The sequence below is a fragment of the Ixodes scapularis genome, unplaced genomic scaffold, assembly GCF_016920785.2.
Source record: "Ixodes scapularis isolate PalLabHiFi unplaced genomic scaffold, ASM1692078v2 ptg000005l_1___fragment_1__unscaffolded, whole genome shotgun sequence".
In the NCBI taxonomy this organism is placed as follows: Eukaryota; Metazoa; Arthropoda; class Arachnida; order Ixodida; family Ixodidae; genus Ixodes; species Ixodes scapularis.
In genome coordinates this window covers 2,187,965-2,203,847 of record NW_024609885.1, presented here as the reverse complement: position 1 = coordinate 2,203,847, position 15,883 = coordinate 2,187,965, and the positions used below count along the sequence as shown (strand labels likewise).

The following is a 15,883-nucleotide window of genomic DNA, read 5'->3' as shown; positions in this document are numbered from 1 at the left end:
TCCACGAATACAGAAGGTTTTTGAAGCTATTCAATTATGATGCAATGTAGACAGAATAACGAAAGGTCTAAGTCTATTTCAGTCTTTTCAACTTGCATTATAATAACAAAAGAGTGATTTTCTCATTTGCCTGCTTGCAGTTAAAAACAAGCCTACCCTACTGCTACCCCTAGAAGCTTCACACATTTTTGTCAGAAAGGTTAGGGAAAGACACATTAGGAGGCTGAGACATGGAATTGATTTACTCAAACAATAGCCATCTTCCACAGGTTGATAATCAAATTAGCCCGACTAGTCTCAGAAGAGCAAATCAAGCACACGAAGTATAACAAATTGTAAACAAAGAAAATCACTTATGAATGTAGAGTTACCTGAAGGAACACCTTAGGAGCAAAACAAGAAGTCTGAAGATGTGAAAGGCACAATCTCGATAGATTTCCCTTGTTGACACAAAGGCAAAACAGGGACAAATTATCACAGGATGTTTGTTTTGAATATTTCAACTCCTAGGGAACAGTCACTTTACTTCGGCACACCTGGTTACATTACATCAATCGCGCTCAAGAAGGTTTGACAGATCACAGACATAGCATGCTGAGGGCTTCCTGAAAGTGAGAAAAAGGCATGGTGCCTTCAGCTGCTGTGGTTTAACAGCCTGCAAGTTCACGTGAGAAAGAAAACAAAGCCTGATGTGCTGCGGGAAAGCACCTGCCAAGTGATGACAACTTCCCTGCACAGAAGTGTTACCTCACCTTTCAAAGGCAACACTTTCAAAATGGTGAAATCGCACATATCCTTTATTTGAATGACCTAGGAGTCTGTCTTTTTACTCCTGGCATAGTTTCGGCTGTGACAAATCTGCCCTTTCCATGCGAAGTGCTTGTACTCTGTAGCCTGATCAAAGGCGGCCCCAGATCCAGCGGAAAGACAACTCTGTTCCTCTTTGCTCAAGGATGCCTTCGAAGAGGAACCGAGCAGGCACACTTCGTTTGCATACTTGAAGTTTTGGTGTTTAGTGTATCCCAGAATATCACAGCACATCACTTTGACGCTGTCACTTAGAAGCGAGGACACCAAAGTTTGATCCCAACTGCTGATACTTCACTACCCTTTCCGGAAGAGTATTTGATCCTTTCACCAGCTTCACAAGCTGCCCGTTACCGCTTTCAAATTCAAAAGCAGAATGGCCCCACAATGGCCCCAGTTGCTGCACTGCTTCCGCTAGGTGGAGTAACTGGTGCAGGCTGAACGTCATTGCTGGAGCTCCATACAGCCTCCCTGTCATGCCCACAAAGGTCCAGAGGAGTTTCTCTGAAAGCACAATATGACATTATTAAAGCTGGCCCGAAGCAGGACACAAAGAAACCGAAGGGGGAGAACTCGCGTGCAACATCAATGGATGCTGGAGTTACGGTGTCCCTCAAAAGTGCATGGACGGCCTCCACCAGCTTCTTTATGTACGGCCAGTATTGGTCCAGAAGGACCCTGTACATGCAGGGAAGCGAGTGGTACAGCAGCCAGTGGCGCCATTCGGAAGCCTTCCAGAATAGGCGTGTGCTCAGTGCCCTTGGGAGTCTCGTGGAGCTGTGTGGTGGCTTGATTTCAGCCAGCTGGCTGTTGATGACAGCAATAGAGGCAGTGTTTCCTGTAAATAAACAGATCAAATGTTACTAAATAAATGAAAGCATTTGCCAGTCTGTTTTTGAAAACTGGGGCAGAATCTTTGGCAATTTAGTATGAAACAATTGGCTTAGATAAATTATCCCTCTTAAAAAGAGTGCAAATTCTATGTGCCATTACTCCGATAAAACATACGCTTGGTTTTCTAATACAAACGTCTAGCTTTATGGTCGAATCCACCCAATATGTAAGTGAAATCAGTGCATACTGCCTGCTAAAGATGACAGAAAGTGCAGCAACAAAGAAAATAGTTTAGACGAGACATAGCACGAAATGCCTTGCGTGGTTTAGCTCCCCAGTTTTGCCCATGCTCTTTTCCCGGTTTATCTTTCTACGTTACACAATCCAGCTGAATTCTTCGTTTTATTGCTCAGTGCAGTCAGTCTGCAGAAGTCTTACGAGGCTTAGCCTCCACAATTCATTGAGCTCTTTTGCGAACTAATAAGCTAGTTAAAGTACCTAGAAGCCACACTGACAGATGTAATGATCTGGTTCCAACCGGCTTGGTGTCCTGTACTGTACTGTTGTAAAATCTCTAGAATTGCATAGCGAACTGACATAATGCCTCCTCTCCTTTTTCCTTCCTTGTGCTAAAAGTTATTTAAAGATTGTACAACATGTTTCGAAATTGGCACCCTGGATTAGAAAGAATGAAACAGGAGATTCTCCTGATGTTCACTTCCAAAGTCTCTTGTTTAAGCTACCGTGATATACTGGGCATGCACCATTGTCGCATAACTGCCTACCCCATATCACACTTTTGAACCGTTTGAAAAGTAAGCAAAGAACATGCAAAGGACTCCCATTAAACAAAAGGGGCAGAAGTCATTTCCAACGAGAAAGGAAATACCAGTGATGCTGATATACTTTTTAGTAAGCTGGTCTCCTCCACCTCTTCCATGTGACAGGGCTATATAACACTGGACGCAAATGTCACCACATGATGTGAGAAGAGCCTTGAGGAACTGACAGAATGCACTGAAAGAATAAAACACGTAAAGGACAAACACAGACACACACAGTTCTTTCAATGAGCAGCGAACATTTATGAGATGCCCATTACGCTACGACCTTGAACGACAAAGAATTGAAAGAAAACGAAAATATTCAAAATTTAATATAAAACCAATTTGCTCACAAACTTTAAAAATACCAAATTAAAATGATAGCAAAAAAATTATAGCGAAAAACTTAAGGAAATTTCGTGAAAAAGGGGGAAAGGAAGAAAAAAAAGAAAGGAAATTAATGACGAAAATAATCCTGGAAAATGGGAACAAGAGGGACAAAGGACAAACACAAATCTCCAAACACAGCTAGGTTCTTGTCCAGCTCGCTTGTACCTTTACATTAACTGCATTATAATCAGGAAATTAACCCCTGAAAAGGGGGGAAAATAAATAAGAAAAGAAAGGAAAAGACAAAATTAATTGATCACAACAAGCTTTTTACGATAATTTTTACGCTAGAAATTCCAGCTTTTTTGACGACAAAGCCAAAGATGTCCCAGAGACATTGCTCACGGCATATCTGACCTTAAACGCTTCTATTGTTTCGGGCCCACATTTATCTATGTGTGAACTTAGCTAAGTGGTGTTTTCAAAGTGTGGGGTGCAATCGTGGCAGGTACGGGCATGCAGAACTATTGGGTGGAACGAGTCCGATGATGCCTTGGTAACATCTAAATGGTGTTCCCTAAAGCGAGCATTTAGGCATCTTCCGATGGCCGATGTATTCGCCTTCGCAGCTCAATGGACTCGAATCAAGTTCAATTTCAAGTTTTATTCGCCTCAAATACGTTCGTTCAAACGTATTACATGAGGGGGGGGTAGAAAAATACAAACAAATGCAATGATATAATGGAAATAAAAGAACTAACTAAGGTTAAAAATTAACAACAAACAAAAACTAAAAACAAACTATACAGAATTCAGAACAAAGTTTACAGAAACCGGGCACAACAGAACTGGGGACTCAGTGCACAATTTATAGGAAACACAAGCAGACATGGCGCTGAAAACATAGTACCAAAGCCAAAAATTTTTTGCGGAATATTTTTTATCATTCTATTCAGTGACTATGTCGTTTGGGAGAGAATTCCCATTTTTAATGGACAGAGCAAGAGGGGAGTATTTGTATCTATTAGTGCGACCAAATATAGGTGCAATTTTCAAGGAATGATCATGACGCAAAGAAATGTATGAGACAGACTTACAGTGAGTGAGCATAAATGATTGCATGTTGTAATAAAAGTTATGAAAAAGAGTAAGGCGAGCGACTGTCCGACGTGATTCAAGAGAAGTTAAATTAGAAAGAACCAAGTCTAAGTGGGAGACACTGGTTGTCGTACTGTAGTTTCGATAAATGATTCCAATGGGTCTTTTTTTATTTTTAAGGCCTTTTGCAAGGCGTTTTGTTCGGCCACGCTACCCATGCATTTGCGACCTCGCTGCACCAGGATAGAAAAGTGCGTTCATTTCGCGCGTGTGAGGAAAGGGGAGGGGGTCAAAGTTTTGACTTCCCAGTTGGGGGTGGGTTTAATATGCAAGTGAAAAAAAAAGTCGAAATTTTGGAAGCCGACTTGGGGGGTGCGTTCATTACGCGAGTGCGTTCATTGTGCGAGTAAATACATACCTTACTCAGAACTGTTGCAAAGCATGACCTGATGCACACCTCCGCTCTCTTTATATAAACATTGCCCTCGTACTCCACTGAGGTTGAGTGGAGGTAAACATCCAGGAGATACAGGAACTGACACGTGCCGTGTTTGTGGATAACGTTGTTCATACTGAAATGTTTTTGGTTGACAAACTTTATTACGAGAACGGGAACGACGCCAGGCACATAGCTGTTTTGTGGTGTAAGGCTAGCTGAGTCGCACGTGTGGGTATCAACGCCGATTTGTGAGAAACTGCGAAGTGGGCACCACCAACCATAGTTTTCTAAATACATAACAGATCCTTTTTTCCCTTTTATTTTGCAAAAAGAAAGTTTATGCGAATTTTAAGAGTTCAGAGTCCACAGATTCGGCGATACCTTGCTGGCTGAACAACTTGATGGCTTGATCGAGTGGTTTCGGGTATGCGGGACTACTGGGCAGGACATTGGTGAGGTTGGTCGTTGAACGTGAGTTGGTAGTAGTCCTCAGGGATCGCGTTGTTGTTTCAAGCGAATGGTCAGATGGGGAATCGATTTCTTCTGTAATGCCCCCCCCTCCCCTCCCCCGTCTTCCGCTCTGATTAGGTATGATCGTGGCTGTTGTCCGACTTGGACCACAATTCCGGGTTCCCATTTGGGGTTTCGACGGAAATAGACTCTCTCGCCTTGACTCAGAGGACGTAGTGGTTTGCTGTGTGCGTCACCATGTCGGTGCTGACACTTTTGACGGAACTGAAGGCGTGCTTGAACCTCCCTGATGTTGTAGTGCTGCTCAAGTTAACGCGGAGCAGCTGGCTTGTGGGTTGTGATCCTGCGGCCCATTAGCAGTTCCAATGGGGACAGGAGCTGATCCATCGGTGTGTCCCTAAGCTCCATAAGAACAAGAGACAGGTCGTTGCCTTCCTTCGGTGCCTTGGTCAAGCTGTTTTCATTCTTTGAACTGACCTCTCTGCAAGTTCATTCGACTGTGGGTAATCAGGAGAACTTGGATTATTTGTCATGTCCAAGCACTTGAGATACCCTTTGAATGCTTCAGAGTTGAATGGCAGGCCGTTGTCACAGACCCCTTCTAGAATGCCGAATCAAGCAAACTCCTTTTTTAGGGTTGCGATCCTTTGATAGCAGAGGTGTCCCCCTTTTGCTCTATCACAATGTACTTGCTAAAGTAGTCCACTACAAGTAGGTAGGTGACACTGTGGAGATGGAAGAAGTCATTGGTGACGATTTGCCATGGTTGTGTTGGAGACCGTCTGTCTCCCAGGGGCTCTCGTTGGTTCGACCGCTGGTGTTGCTGGCAGAGTTGGCCGTTGGAGACCATTCTTCTGCCAGCACCCGTTCTCCGAAACAATGCCGCGGAGCGGGGCGTTTTCTGCATGGGTCTTTGCAGAAAAAAAAGGCACTCTTATGAACTGATGTGCGGGCAAAGCTAACGCATTTCTTTCTCAGAGCGGGGAGGTTCAGTTGAGAGCATATCTCCCTAGCCTCAGACCTTAAAGACCCTGAAGGTCTTTCCTTGAGTAAAGCAGTTCTTTTTTCGAGTGCAGCTTCCACCTTTTCCTCTTAGATGTCCTCGTTCATAACAACGAAAACTACCATCTTTTCTTACTCTAGCAGCTTTAGCTGGGCGTTGCGGAGCTCCTCTACTGTTGAGTATACATATGACTTGCCTGGAGGAGGCAGGTGGGCACAAACGGAGTGCACAGCTGTCCCTACGAAGTTCTGACGATCCTTTTCAGGGTTACTTGCTGCTACCTTGTAAACGGATGTCAGTTGGTCTACCCTCGATGCTGGAAGGTCTAGGGCGAACTTGGGCCCGTGAGACAGAAGTCCCACCGTGTCCGGGGAAAGCTGTTTGTCCAAAAGTACAACAGGGGGTTTCAGTTGAAGTCCGAAGCCTTCTGGCAAGACTTGCGTACCTCCCCAGGATTTTTACCCCTGCGGCCTCCAAGAGCCCGACTGCAGAACTCCTGAGGAAGAGGAACGAGGGTCTGTGGCGTAAAACGTATCGAGGAGTGCTGTCGTGGCCGGGGAGAGTCATTCTCATGAGTCGAAGTTCCTGGGATATCTCTATTCTTGAAATCTTCATGATCCTGTAGCTTGACAACCAAGTATGGGAGTGGAATCCCAGCACAAAGTCCACGGAGGCGTGGGCCACGTTTTTTCGCAAGCAAAGCCCCAGGGAGCGTAGACGGAGCCGCAGAAAGTTAATTATTGAGATGTAGCTGACGGCTTTAAAGGAAGTTGCGGGGATTGAACACAGGGTGACGGGCGGACGTACTGAGTCAGGACATGAAGCTCACACAACTTGAATTAAAATTTAGGGAGCTTGTTTATAGAGACTTACAAACACAGAAAGAATAAACCAAAAGAGGTCAGAAACACAGACAAGTACATATCTTTCTTTTTTAAAGTTATTATATGGTTTTCCTCTTATCTTTTATCACGGAGACAGTATAGACCTTTGCAGAAACAGCTCGCTGGCCGCCGCCATTTTGCGACTCGAGTGACCCCTATTAGCCAAAAATTTCTGCCACCCGCCTGAGCTGTGGAAACCCGATCAGCGCGACTCCCCACCTGCATCGTGTGTTCGGAGTTCGCCGGCTTTCCTTCTAAGTGTTTACTCTATTTGCCTGTTCAGGATGCTTGCGTGTTTTTGTAATCTTCCACTGTGAGAACTTGGGAATACCAGGACTTATAGCCTTCTGGACCTTCGCAAGAAACGAGCGAAGAGAACGGGCGAAGAAAGCGAACGTCAAGCAGCCCGCGACGCAGGCCGTTCGACGTTCTTCGAGGATTATTTCCGTTGAGATAATCTCCGAAAAGCCTTCCCGGATATGTTCCCGGTCTTGGCGAGAAGTAGCTGATAGGGTCCGGGGAATGGGAACTAAATAGACACGTTCGTTCATTCGCACTAGTGCTGTGTATAAAAAACATCACTCTTCAAAACGTACCCCAAGACAAGCCGGATTCCGTGCGATCGTCGTGAAGTGACTGTCGTCGACACTGTATTTTGGATATGCTGTGTTATTTGAGACCTTTCTCAAATCATGTCCGGATAACGCGGCACCGTGGGGTACGCGTACAATATATGTTGTTCGATTTATGAGACTCGTTGAATTTCATATAGTGAGGGGGCAATACCCATGCAGTTCGGCTATCTTCTGGTGTTGTCATATATATTAGGCAGTTAAGGTTGACACGGCTGAGTGTATAGTGCCGTTATAATCGCCACAGAACACAAAAGAAAAAATAAAGTGAGGCGATTTTGCCGCCACCAGCATTCAAAATTGCTCCTACGCAGGCTGCCACAGCCTACTGACGAGAAAACCCACAGCTCAGCGCAGTCGGGCAACACTGACGTACAGTCTCAAAACCAGGGATGCGCGCTGGAAATCGCTTCGTTCGAGACTGCCGCTGGAAAGGTCTATATCGAGGTCAGGGGGAGTAAACCTTGTGCGGTTTTTGATCTGGTCTGGAAACTTCAGGGAAGTGTTCTGGGTCTCTTTTTATTTTCGATATTTATAAACGATCTACCCTATGACGTTTCAGTTCAAATCAAACTTTTTGAAGACAATTGTGTGGTTCATAATAAAATGAAAACAAAAGATGATCAGATCAAATTAAACCGTAATTTACAAAAAAAGAAAAAAAAGAAAATAGGCATTGTTGCGACAAATGACGAATCGTGGGGTTTCCACACCATATCAAAAATCATTATTTATGTCTATAACTAAAACAAAAAATCTGCTGGCCTATAATTATGACATGAATGGTTCTGAGCTTTAAGAGTTAAAGAATTTAAGTACATAGATGTAGTATTTAATCTTGACTTAAGATGGAATACCCATATAAACAACGTGTGCATCAAAGCTAAAAAAGCACTGTGGGGCGACAGACGCAACTTTGCTGAAGCGACTCCTGAATGCAAATATGCTCCAAAAGCCAGGGTAGTCATAACGGAATAAGTTTACAGTGGCTTAACACAACAACAAAAAATTAACAACAACACAGACGTTTCGCCACCTATCCGGGTGGCATCATCAGTGTGAACTGGCCCGGTGGTTGGGAGAGTCAAAACCAGTCGACTCTAATCTACAAGTCCCCGTAAACGTCCGGTGGGGGGCCCCGGTTCGTCTTGCACGCCTCGGGGTCTCGGCGGATAAACCACGATTCCACGAACTTCCTCGGGCCTCACCTCTGCTCACGAGCAGCATTGTCCAAGTCAAACGTATGCGCAGTCGTCCAGCTGTGGTCAACAAGCTCAGACTTGCTTCTCGTGGCATGCGTGGCCTTCACCACATCCCTTCTGTGTTCCTCAAGTCGGAATGTACCACCACCTCTCAAGCTGAGGGGCAACATTCCGACGTAGTCTCCTGCCGAAAAGTTATACAATGCTTGCGGCGGAGAGGCATCAGAGTTACTGCGAGTTGGGTAATTAAAAATAGAGATCACTACATCAAGCGCGGGGTGGTACATATCCTCAGGCACCATTGGCATTTCACTCCAAGTCACACGTACACCGTTCGTATTTGAAAAACATAAATCTAAAGCATTGCCTTGCTTATTAAGAACATTGTTGAGCCGCTTCAGATCCAAAAAAGAAGAGAAGTCTAAAAGATGGTTGCATTTCTCCTTTCAATAAAAGTTATCAGTCAAAACGTTGCACGCCTGTAGCTCGTTGAGTTTTTCTAACCCAACCAGACAACGCTGAAAATCACCAGGTGGCTTTTCTGGGGGGAGATAGAACAGACCAATAAGAACACGTTCTCTCTTTGCATACTCAATTTCGACGAACAAGCTCTCAGGAAAGTTTTCTAAATCTTGACGCCTCCTTGAGCTGTCGACCGCGACCAACACACCGCCTCCCGCTCCAGCTCCTTGAAACAAGTCACGGTCGTGCCGGTACACAACAAAACCAGGCGGAAAGTAATCGGAGGACCTGATGTTAGGACGCAACCAAATTTCCGTTAGACAGAAGATTGCATAATTAGACACTGTAACGTTACAAAAAAAAGCAATCGGCTTTTGTGCGTAAGCCGCGGACGTTTTGATATAATAAATCTATGCCAGGCATCACTTGTCAGCGGTTGTGGGATGTCCCTCTGAAGCGTGGAGCATGTCTCTCTGAAGGGTTCCTCTGAAAGGTTTAAAAAGGCTGGATTTAGGCCACACAGCTGGATCAGCAAGTTTCTCAAAATCCTCCGCAGCCGCGGCCACATGAAAGGAGCCGTAAGTGTCGAAACGGGTCTTTAGGTGACGGCACTCCACTTTGTCGATTCCAACGGAGGACAGGCGCGAAGAGTCGTCCTTGCAGATAATATCCGGCGCCAGCTTCGTAACAAACAGCGCTCTCAGACTCGTTGACGGCGAAACAACGCACAGCTTGTTGGTCTTGAATGCCCCGGTCAAATAATAATAAATGTAATAATAATAATAGTAATACTAATAATAGTAATTAGACGAGCCATACACGAAAAATATGTATTTTTAGCTCACCGTTTGGACAAAGTCTACAATGCTGTCCGAATGTACTTCTATGTTGCATTCAAGTGCCGTTTGATGGTTCTGCTACCGAGGACCCTCCTCCCTCAAGGCACGGGAGAAGAGGACGCCAAAGCGGTGTTTGCAAGCCGACGGGAGGCTAAATATGTTTAGTATATAGAGACATGGGCCGCCTTTCCTTTGGGGAAGGATCTCTACGATGTCGTGCTCCACGTCGACTCCGCCAAGATTTTTGTACGAAGCGGTTAGATGTCTACGAGTGAGGATGGCGGTATTGGGTTCCTCGTTGTCAGGAGTTTGGAAGGCTCTATAGATGGCTAGTTTGACCGCGCGGCGGGTTTTCTGAATCAATATGATATCGGGGGGAGTTTGGAGGGACTGGAGGCAGTGTTAAAGATAGCCACGCTTCAGTCGGAAGCTGTGGTAATTCCATTGCCAGATAGTGGTTTGGTGCCTACTGAGGCGTGGCGGGCGTGGGAGAGGTAAAGCCATATTGAGGGATGCACTGTTAGAGGTAGGGTATGGATGGTGGGGGTGGTGGAGGAGTTTAGGACCCCAACTGGGATGAGATGTTGGTGAGTTGGTTTATTTGACTGGTGAGTTGGGCCAATCTGGAGGAGTACTTTGAGACAGCGTTTTCTATCGCCGTACAACGGCTGTAACGTTTTGCTCTAAGGTTTGCAGTCTGGCACTGAAAATGCGAGACATTTCGGTCATTGACGCTGAGTCGGTGTAATTTGTCTACGATTTTGAGGCCATAGTATTGATTACTCTACGCTTGACAGACTGGGCGGTGCTGTCAGGTGAGGATATGGCAACTGCAACGGGTTGTGGGGGAGGAGTAGGAGTGGGCGCTGGAGGGGTAGGAGTTGGCGCTGGAGGGGTAACCTTTCTGTTTAAGGAGGGGTCGTAAGTCTGCATTTTCCTTCTAAACGGCAGTGATTTATTGTGTGAGGGTTTGGACCTTTTGCCGTAGAGTTTGGACCTTTTGCCGTAGGGTTTGGACCTTTTGCCGTAGAGAGGGGCGGTGATGAGAGACATCCGACGGGCAAGGAGAATAGCCGGGTCGTGATTGCAGTCGATTAGGTATTGGCTGATGTTCTCCGGTGGACCGTAATCTGGCACATTAAAGATGATTCCGCGTGAGATCTTCGCAGGATTTGCCATATATGTGGCCAGAAAATAGTTCTCTTCGCCCTTCAGAGGGGGTGCTGAGTAGTATAGTTTTGAATGGCATTGATTCGAATTTTATCATCGCGTGCCACGTTGTAATTGGTCTGGGCAGTGTTAAAGACGAAGTCTTGCAGCTTGCCTGTGCTCATCGAGCTTAGGTTGAGGCCACCACGTGCACGGATGATGATCTTGTAGTAGTCAGGGAGTCTTGCGAGCTGCGGCGGGCGCGTCTTGAAGCCAGGCCTTGGCGAGCTGCGGAAAACCGGACGCCAAACGCGCCTCGCCGCTCGACTTGGTCGTTTACGTCGCCATCCGTTGTTTATCCTTGCAAGTTTTTTAGCCCTATGTGTTGCAGAAAGGGAGCTACGCTTTGTAATTTTACAAAAACCAACCTGTGAAATATACCTTTGACACAAAGTTCAGATTGCTATGTGCAGGCGCCAATTTTTATGGCCCATTTTAGATCGAGCCTGGTTATTTCAGTCACCCTATACTTACTGCCAGGTTGGATCACATTGGCATCTTATTAGCCTTCCTTTTCTTCACTTGGCTTTTACTAGTATGCTTTCACAAAAGTAGGAGTGAGGTCCTCGGTCGACTTCGGCGCGAACCTTAGGATGAGAGAAAATGGCAAAATGGCGCGTTTCCCGCCTTTCATGTACTTTATGCACCCGTAGATCATTGTGAACACTACGAATTAGTTTTTAACCTCTAGGTGGTAGTGGAACGACTGGTTGGCAAGAAGCTATCGAAGGAACAAGCGAAAGTGAGAAACCAGAGCAGCCAAGGCGAGCAATGCTGGCGACACGCACGGAGTGACAGCGGATTGGATCTCGGATTGGATTGAAAGTGTCAAAGACAGTTGGTTGTAAATTAGAACGGAGCAGTAACTTGTTACCAGTATAGGGTTGTTGCACAATACCATGGTTCAATGCTGCTACCTCTTCGTGGATCTGATCAAAACCCACTGGAATCCATGTTGGAGGCATTCATTGCTGTTATCCTATGTTTTGTGTCCTTTGGGGCCTTGTCTGCATGGTACTTTGTGCACCCACTCGAGGTTGAAGACAGTCAGTTGCTCTGTGATTGTTTTAGCCGTAAAACTTGGTGTCAACGGAGCCACGGCCAGCAATATTGGTTTTTCTAGAATTCCGGAAATCATTAGGAACCAGGACAAGGCGACGCTCGAGCAATCGGTTTGCCGACATTATGAATGGCTCCCAACGGACACGCCGGCACAACCTCAACCAGGCGGGTAAAGACAGGAGTAGAACACGGCAAGTCCTGGGCGCTAACATCTCCAGTCCCGAGAGAAAGAGCGAGAAAAGGCAGAGAAATAAAGCAAACAAAAAGTTAGGCGTGTTCGTTTTGCCGCGACAAGTTGAAGTTGCTCGAGCACTTGTCAGGTTTATTTAAATTTATCACTGCGCGACTCCTGTGTTCTTCTGCAAAGACAGAAAATAACAAGGTAAAGACTTTACTGGTGATGTTTGGCTGCATCTTGGTGCATATAAAGGCTTCGGCAGCGATAGGGCTCATCGAAATCGCGAACTGGGACCGCCGATCTCCGCTTCTATGTTCCGCCATTTCGAAGCGGCCAAACGCAGGGGACCTTTCGTTTCGGATTATTATGTTAACTCTACACTCTTAAAAAAATAATTAAAAAAGGAATGGACGGGTGTTGACTGTACTCTTTTTGGAGAGAATCCGGGTTATCGCAAGCTATACTCTCTCTAGGGACCAGGAATATGAAAAATACATGCAAATATGTATCAAAATACAAATACAAAAATAGTTCGTCAAAAATGTATTTAATTACGAGTCTAATTACATTTAAAAAAATTGCGGTGGCTTAGCTCGGCTATGCCAGGATATACGCAGCGTGAGCTTAGGCGCATAAAATTAGAGGTGCTATCAAGCAGCTCCGGTGCAGCGTCAGACTTGGCTACTGCGCAACGGAGGCACATAGCTGGGCACGCGGCGCCGCCAGTGCGTCTGCCGTGGCTGTGACGTCACTCCTCTGGAATGCGAAGACTGGCGAGGCGAGCGCGGTGGCGGCGGATCCCGCGGCGACTTGGCCTCCGCCCCGCCAGCTGTGCGCCGTGCGACGTCACTGCTCCTCGCACTTGCGCAGCACGGAGCATGGCTCATTATGCCAGCCACGCGAAACTGCTCAATTTCGGCCAGTGTAGCTCACGCTACAAAAAGCATTTAAATACAAGATACAAATTCAACCAAATGTATTTGTTCTCTTCCAAATACTTTTCTAAATACATTCCTCAAAATTTGCGAGAGCGACTTCAGGGCACCTGCAACGGGTTTCTACGTATCTCTACGCACACTCTGGAGTAAGTTTGCGAGGCTCTAGTAACGTAATAGAAATATAATCACAAAAAATGTAATCAGCTTGGACGTAATAGGTGAAAAAGTACAGAGCCTCAAGCAGCTTTTTTTGTCGATTACATGTTGGTATATACCAACAAAGAACCGAGACGACCAAGACACGGAGCACTAGCTAAAGAATTTTTTATTGTTGCAACTCGCACCAGTTAACGAAAATCTGGACGACACGCGCATTTAGAATGTTCCAGGCAAAATTATGGATGGAAATCAGGCTGGAAAGCATCACAAGTTGTCACAGGCGCTTATTTAGCCAGTCTGCCTGTGAACGTCGATTTCATCACTATTCTTGCCCTGGACTAGCACCGTAATCACAAAGTCACTAAACGCTTGTGCTTGATTAAGAGACACTGCATTCGGTGCAGAACGTAGTTTTCTTTCTGCTCTGGACAGTGCCAATATATTTGAGGGATGTATTTTCGCCCACAAAATTGTATTTAATTACAATTGTATTTGAAATACCCACCTTTTAGTATTTAAATACACACGTCAAATGCATTACCCAATTTGTAATTAAATAGAAATTCAAAATACACAAAGTATTTGAAATACATATTTCAATTACTTGTATTTGAAATACCGCCTATCCCTGCTAGGGATAGGTAATCGTTACCTTTCCACGACTAGTGTATGTTTTACTCTCCCATACGAGTGCTCACTTAACTTTTCTATAGTCACACAAATGGTTTTGCAAGAGTCAGGACTGTCTACAGGTTTTGAATTTCAGAGTTTGGTGCATTATTTTAACTGCCCTTTTTTGCTCCTAAATACAATTGTTTAAGCGACAACCAGTCTGTCGTATGTAAGAAAAAGTGTTGCCTGAACTCTGTACTAAAGAGTTAAGCACGCTCTCCAGGAAGAGTTATTGTAACCTTAGAAGTGGTGCCTGCACTCCGTATTAAAAAGTTTAGTGTGCTCTATAGCAAGAATTAATATTACATAACAGCAAACTTAGCAGTTTATATGATCCCTTCCTGGAGACTGCTTTACTCTTTCATACAGAGTTAGGCAACACTTGAAGTGGGGATTTAATTACTCGCACTAAAGAATTTTGTAGAGTAAGTACAACCCCATTTGGAAGTGTTGCCTAAACTCAGTATTAAACAGTTAAGCACACTTTCCAGGAAGGGTTCACACGAACTCTGCTCAAGTATAGTGTTATGTGCTGAGTGTAAAATCACCCAGTAAAAAGTAACGTAAATGCCTGCTAACAGAATTAGGGGAAGGGAAGTGTACAATTGGCTCCTTGTTAGTCAAACGTTTGCTGAAACAAAAAAAACTCTACTGGCAAGTGGCATTTTTAGCCTGTTGAAGTGCGACCACTGTACTTTTATTTTTGCAGCTGTTGTATCAAATTTCAATACCTCCCTTGATTTCTCTGTAATGTGGAATAGTACTTCTGTCCTTATTATGGGAGCTGCTACATACAACTTGAGACAACTCAAGCACTTTGCAATGAACAGTAGCCCTAAAATCTAAAGGCAGCTATGTATATGTTCACAAGGGGAGGGTTGCATTGGAAATGTGGAAGTGCAGCTGAAAAAGGACATAAAAGAGGGAGCATGAGCCTGTTCGGAGGCCATAGGTTTTCATGAAAAGTCAGCATAGAAAGGATAAAAAAAGTAGGATAGAGCTCAATAAGCCAACACTTTAATGTTAGGACATGGGAAAAAAAGGCAAAAATGGCACACATATTCCCTCTGGTGAACAAGTTTCTTACTTTGTGATGAGATCCAAAGCCAAGGCAGACTTTATATCGTACTTCAAATCAATGAAGTGCCCAATCCGTCCGTCACCTCAAATAAGTGGTTCTCCAACACCGCAGTTATTGCCTTTGAGTCCTCTTTGTCAATTCGCATCACCGGATAGGTCAATCTGTCGTGTCGGTCCTCCTGTGAAGAATGAATGCTTAAATGTAGACTCAGCAGTATGAGAAGGGAGGAAGCAACTCACTAAGTGTAGAAGGGTATGCACTTGGGCTAGTTGGTGATCCATATTTCCGAGGGAAAAAGCGTTAAAAACAATGAACAAGTAGAAGTGTTGTTGGTTTCTGTTACTTTTCCATCGTTTTTAGTCTTTTACCCTCGGATATATAGCTCGCTAAGTGCCCTTAGTTAATAGGAGTGCATTCATTTGTAAGACAAGAGACCATTTGCGAAAATCCCAGGAGCCATTCACAGGATACGTTCCAATAGTTGTCTGGTACTTGTTTTCTTGCCGATTAAACGAGAGTCCGAATCGAACACTTAGGCAGCACTCACTGCTGGCTCACTCAGCCGCAACTACCCACGACTGTTTGTATCCCCTCTGATATGAACATCTAAAAGAAAAATGAACCACATCTCTCTTTTTTTCCTTTGTATGCAGTGGCAGCCATAAGGGGTTGCATTTATTTATGGCAGGGAATCCCCAAGTTTGCATACCCTATTAGTGGCATCGGAAGAAGAGGGCAAGGCAAGGGGGGCAATTGCCT

At 45.0% G+C, this 15,883-nt stretch overlaps 1 long non-coding RNA gene across 1 annotated transcript; it reads right to left on the bottom strand.

Moving 5' to 3' along the window:
- Positions 1-1,138: 1,138 nt before the first annotated feature.
- Positions 1,139-15,231, bottom strand: LOC121833866. Its single transcript, XR_006076902.1, has 3 exons — positions 15,131-15,231; positions 2,548-2,658; positions 1,139-1,645 (listed from the first exon to the last, which is right to left on the bottom strand). It is a non-coding gene; the product is annotated as an uncharacterized LOC121833866 (long non-coding RNA).
- Positions 15,232-15,883: the final 652 nt, after the last annotated feature.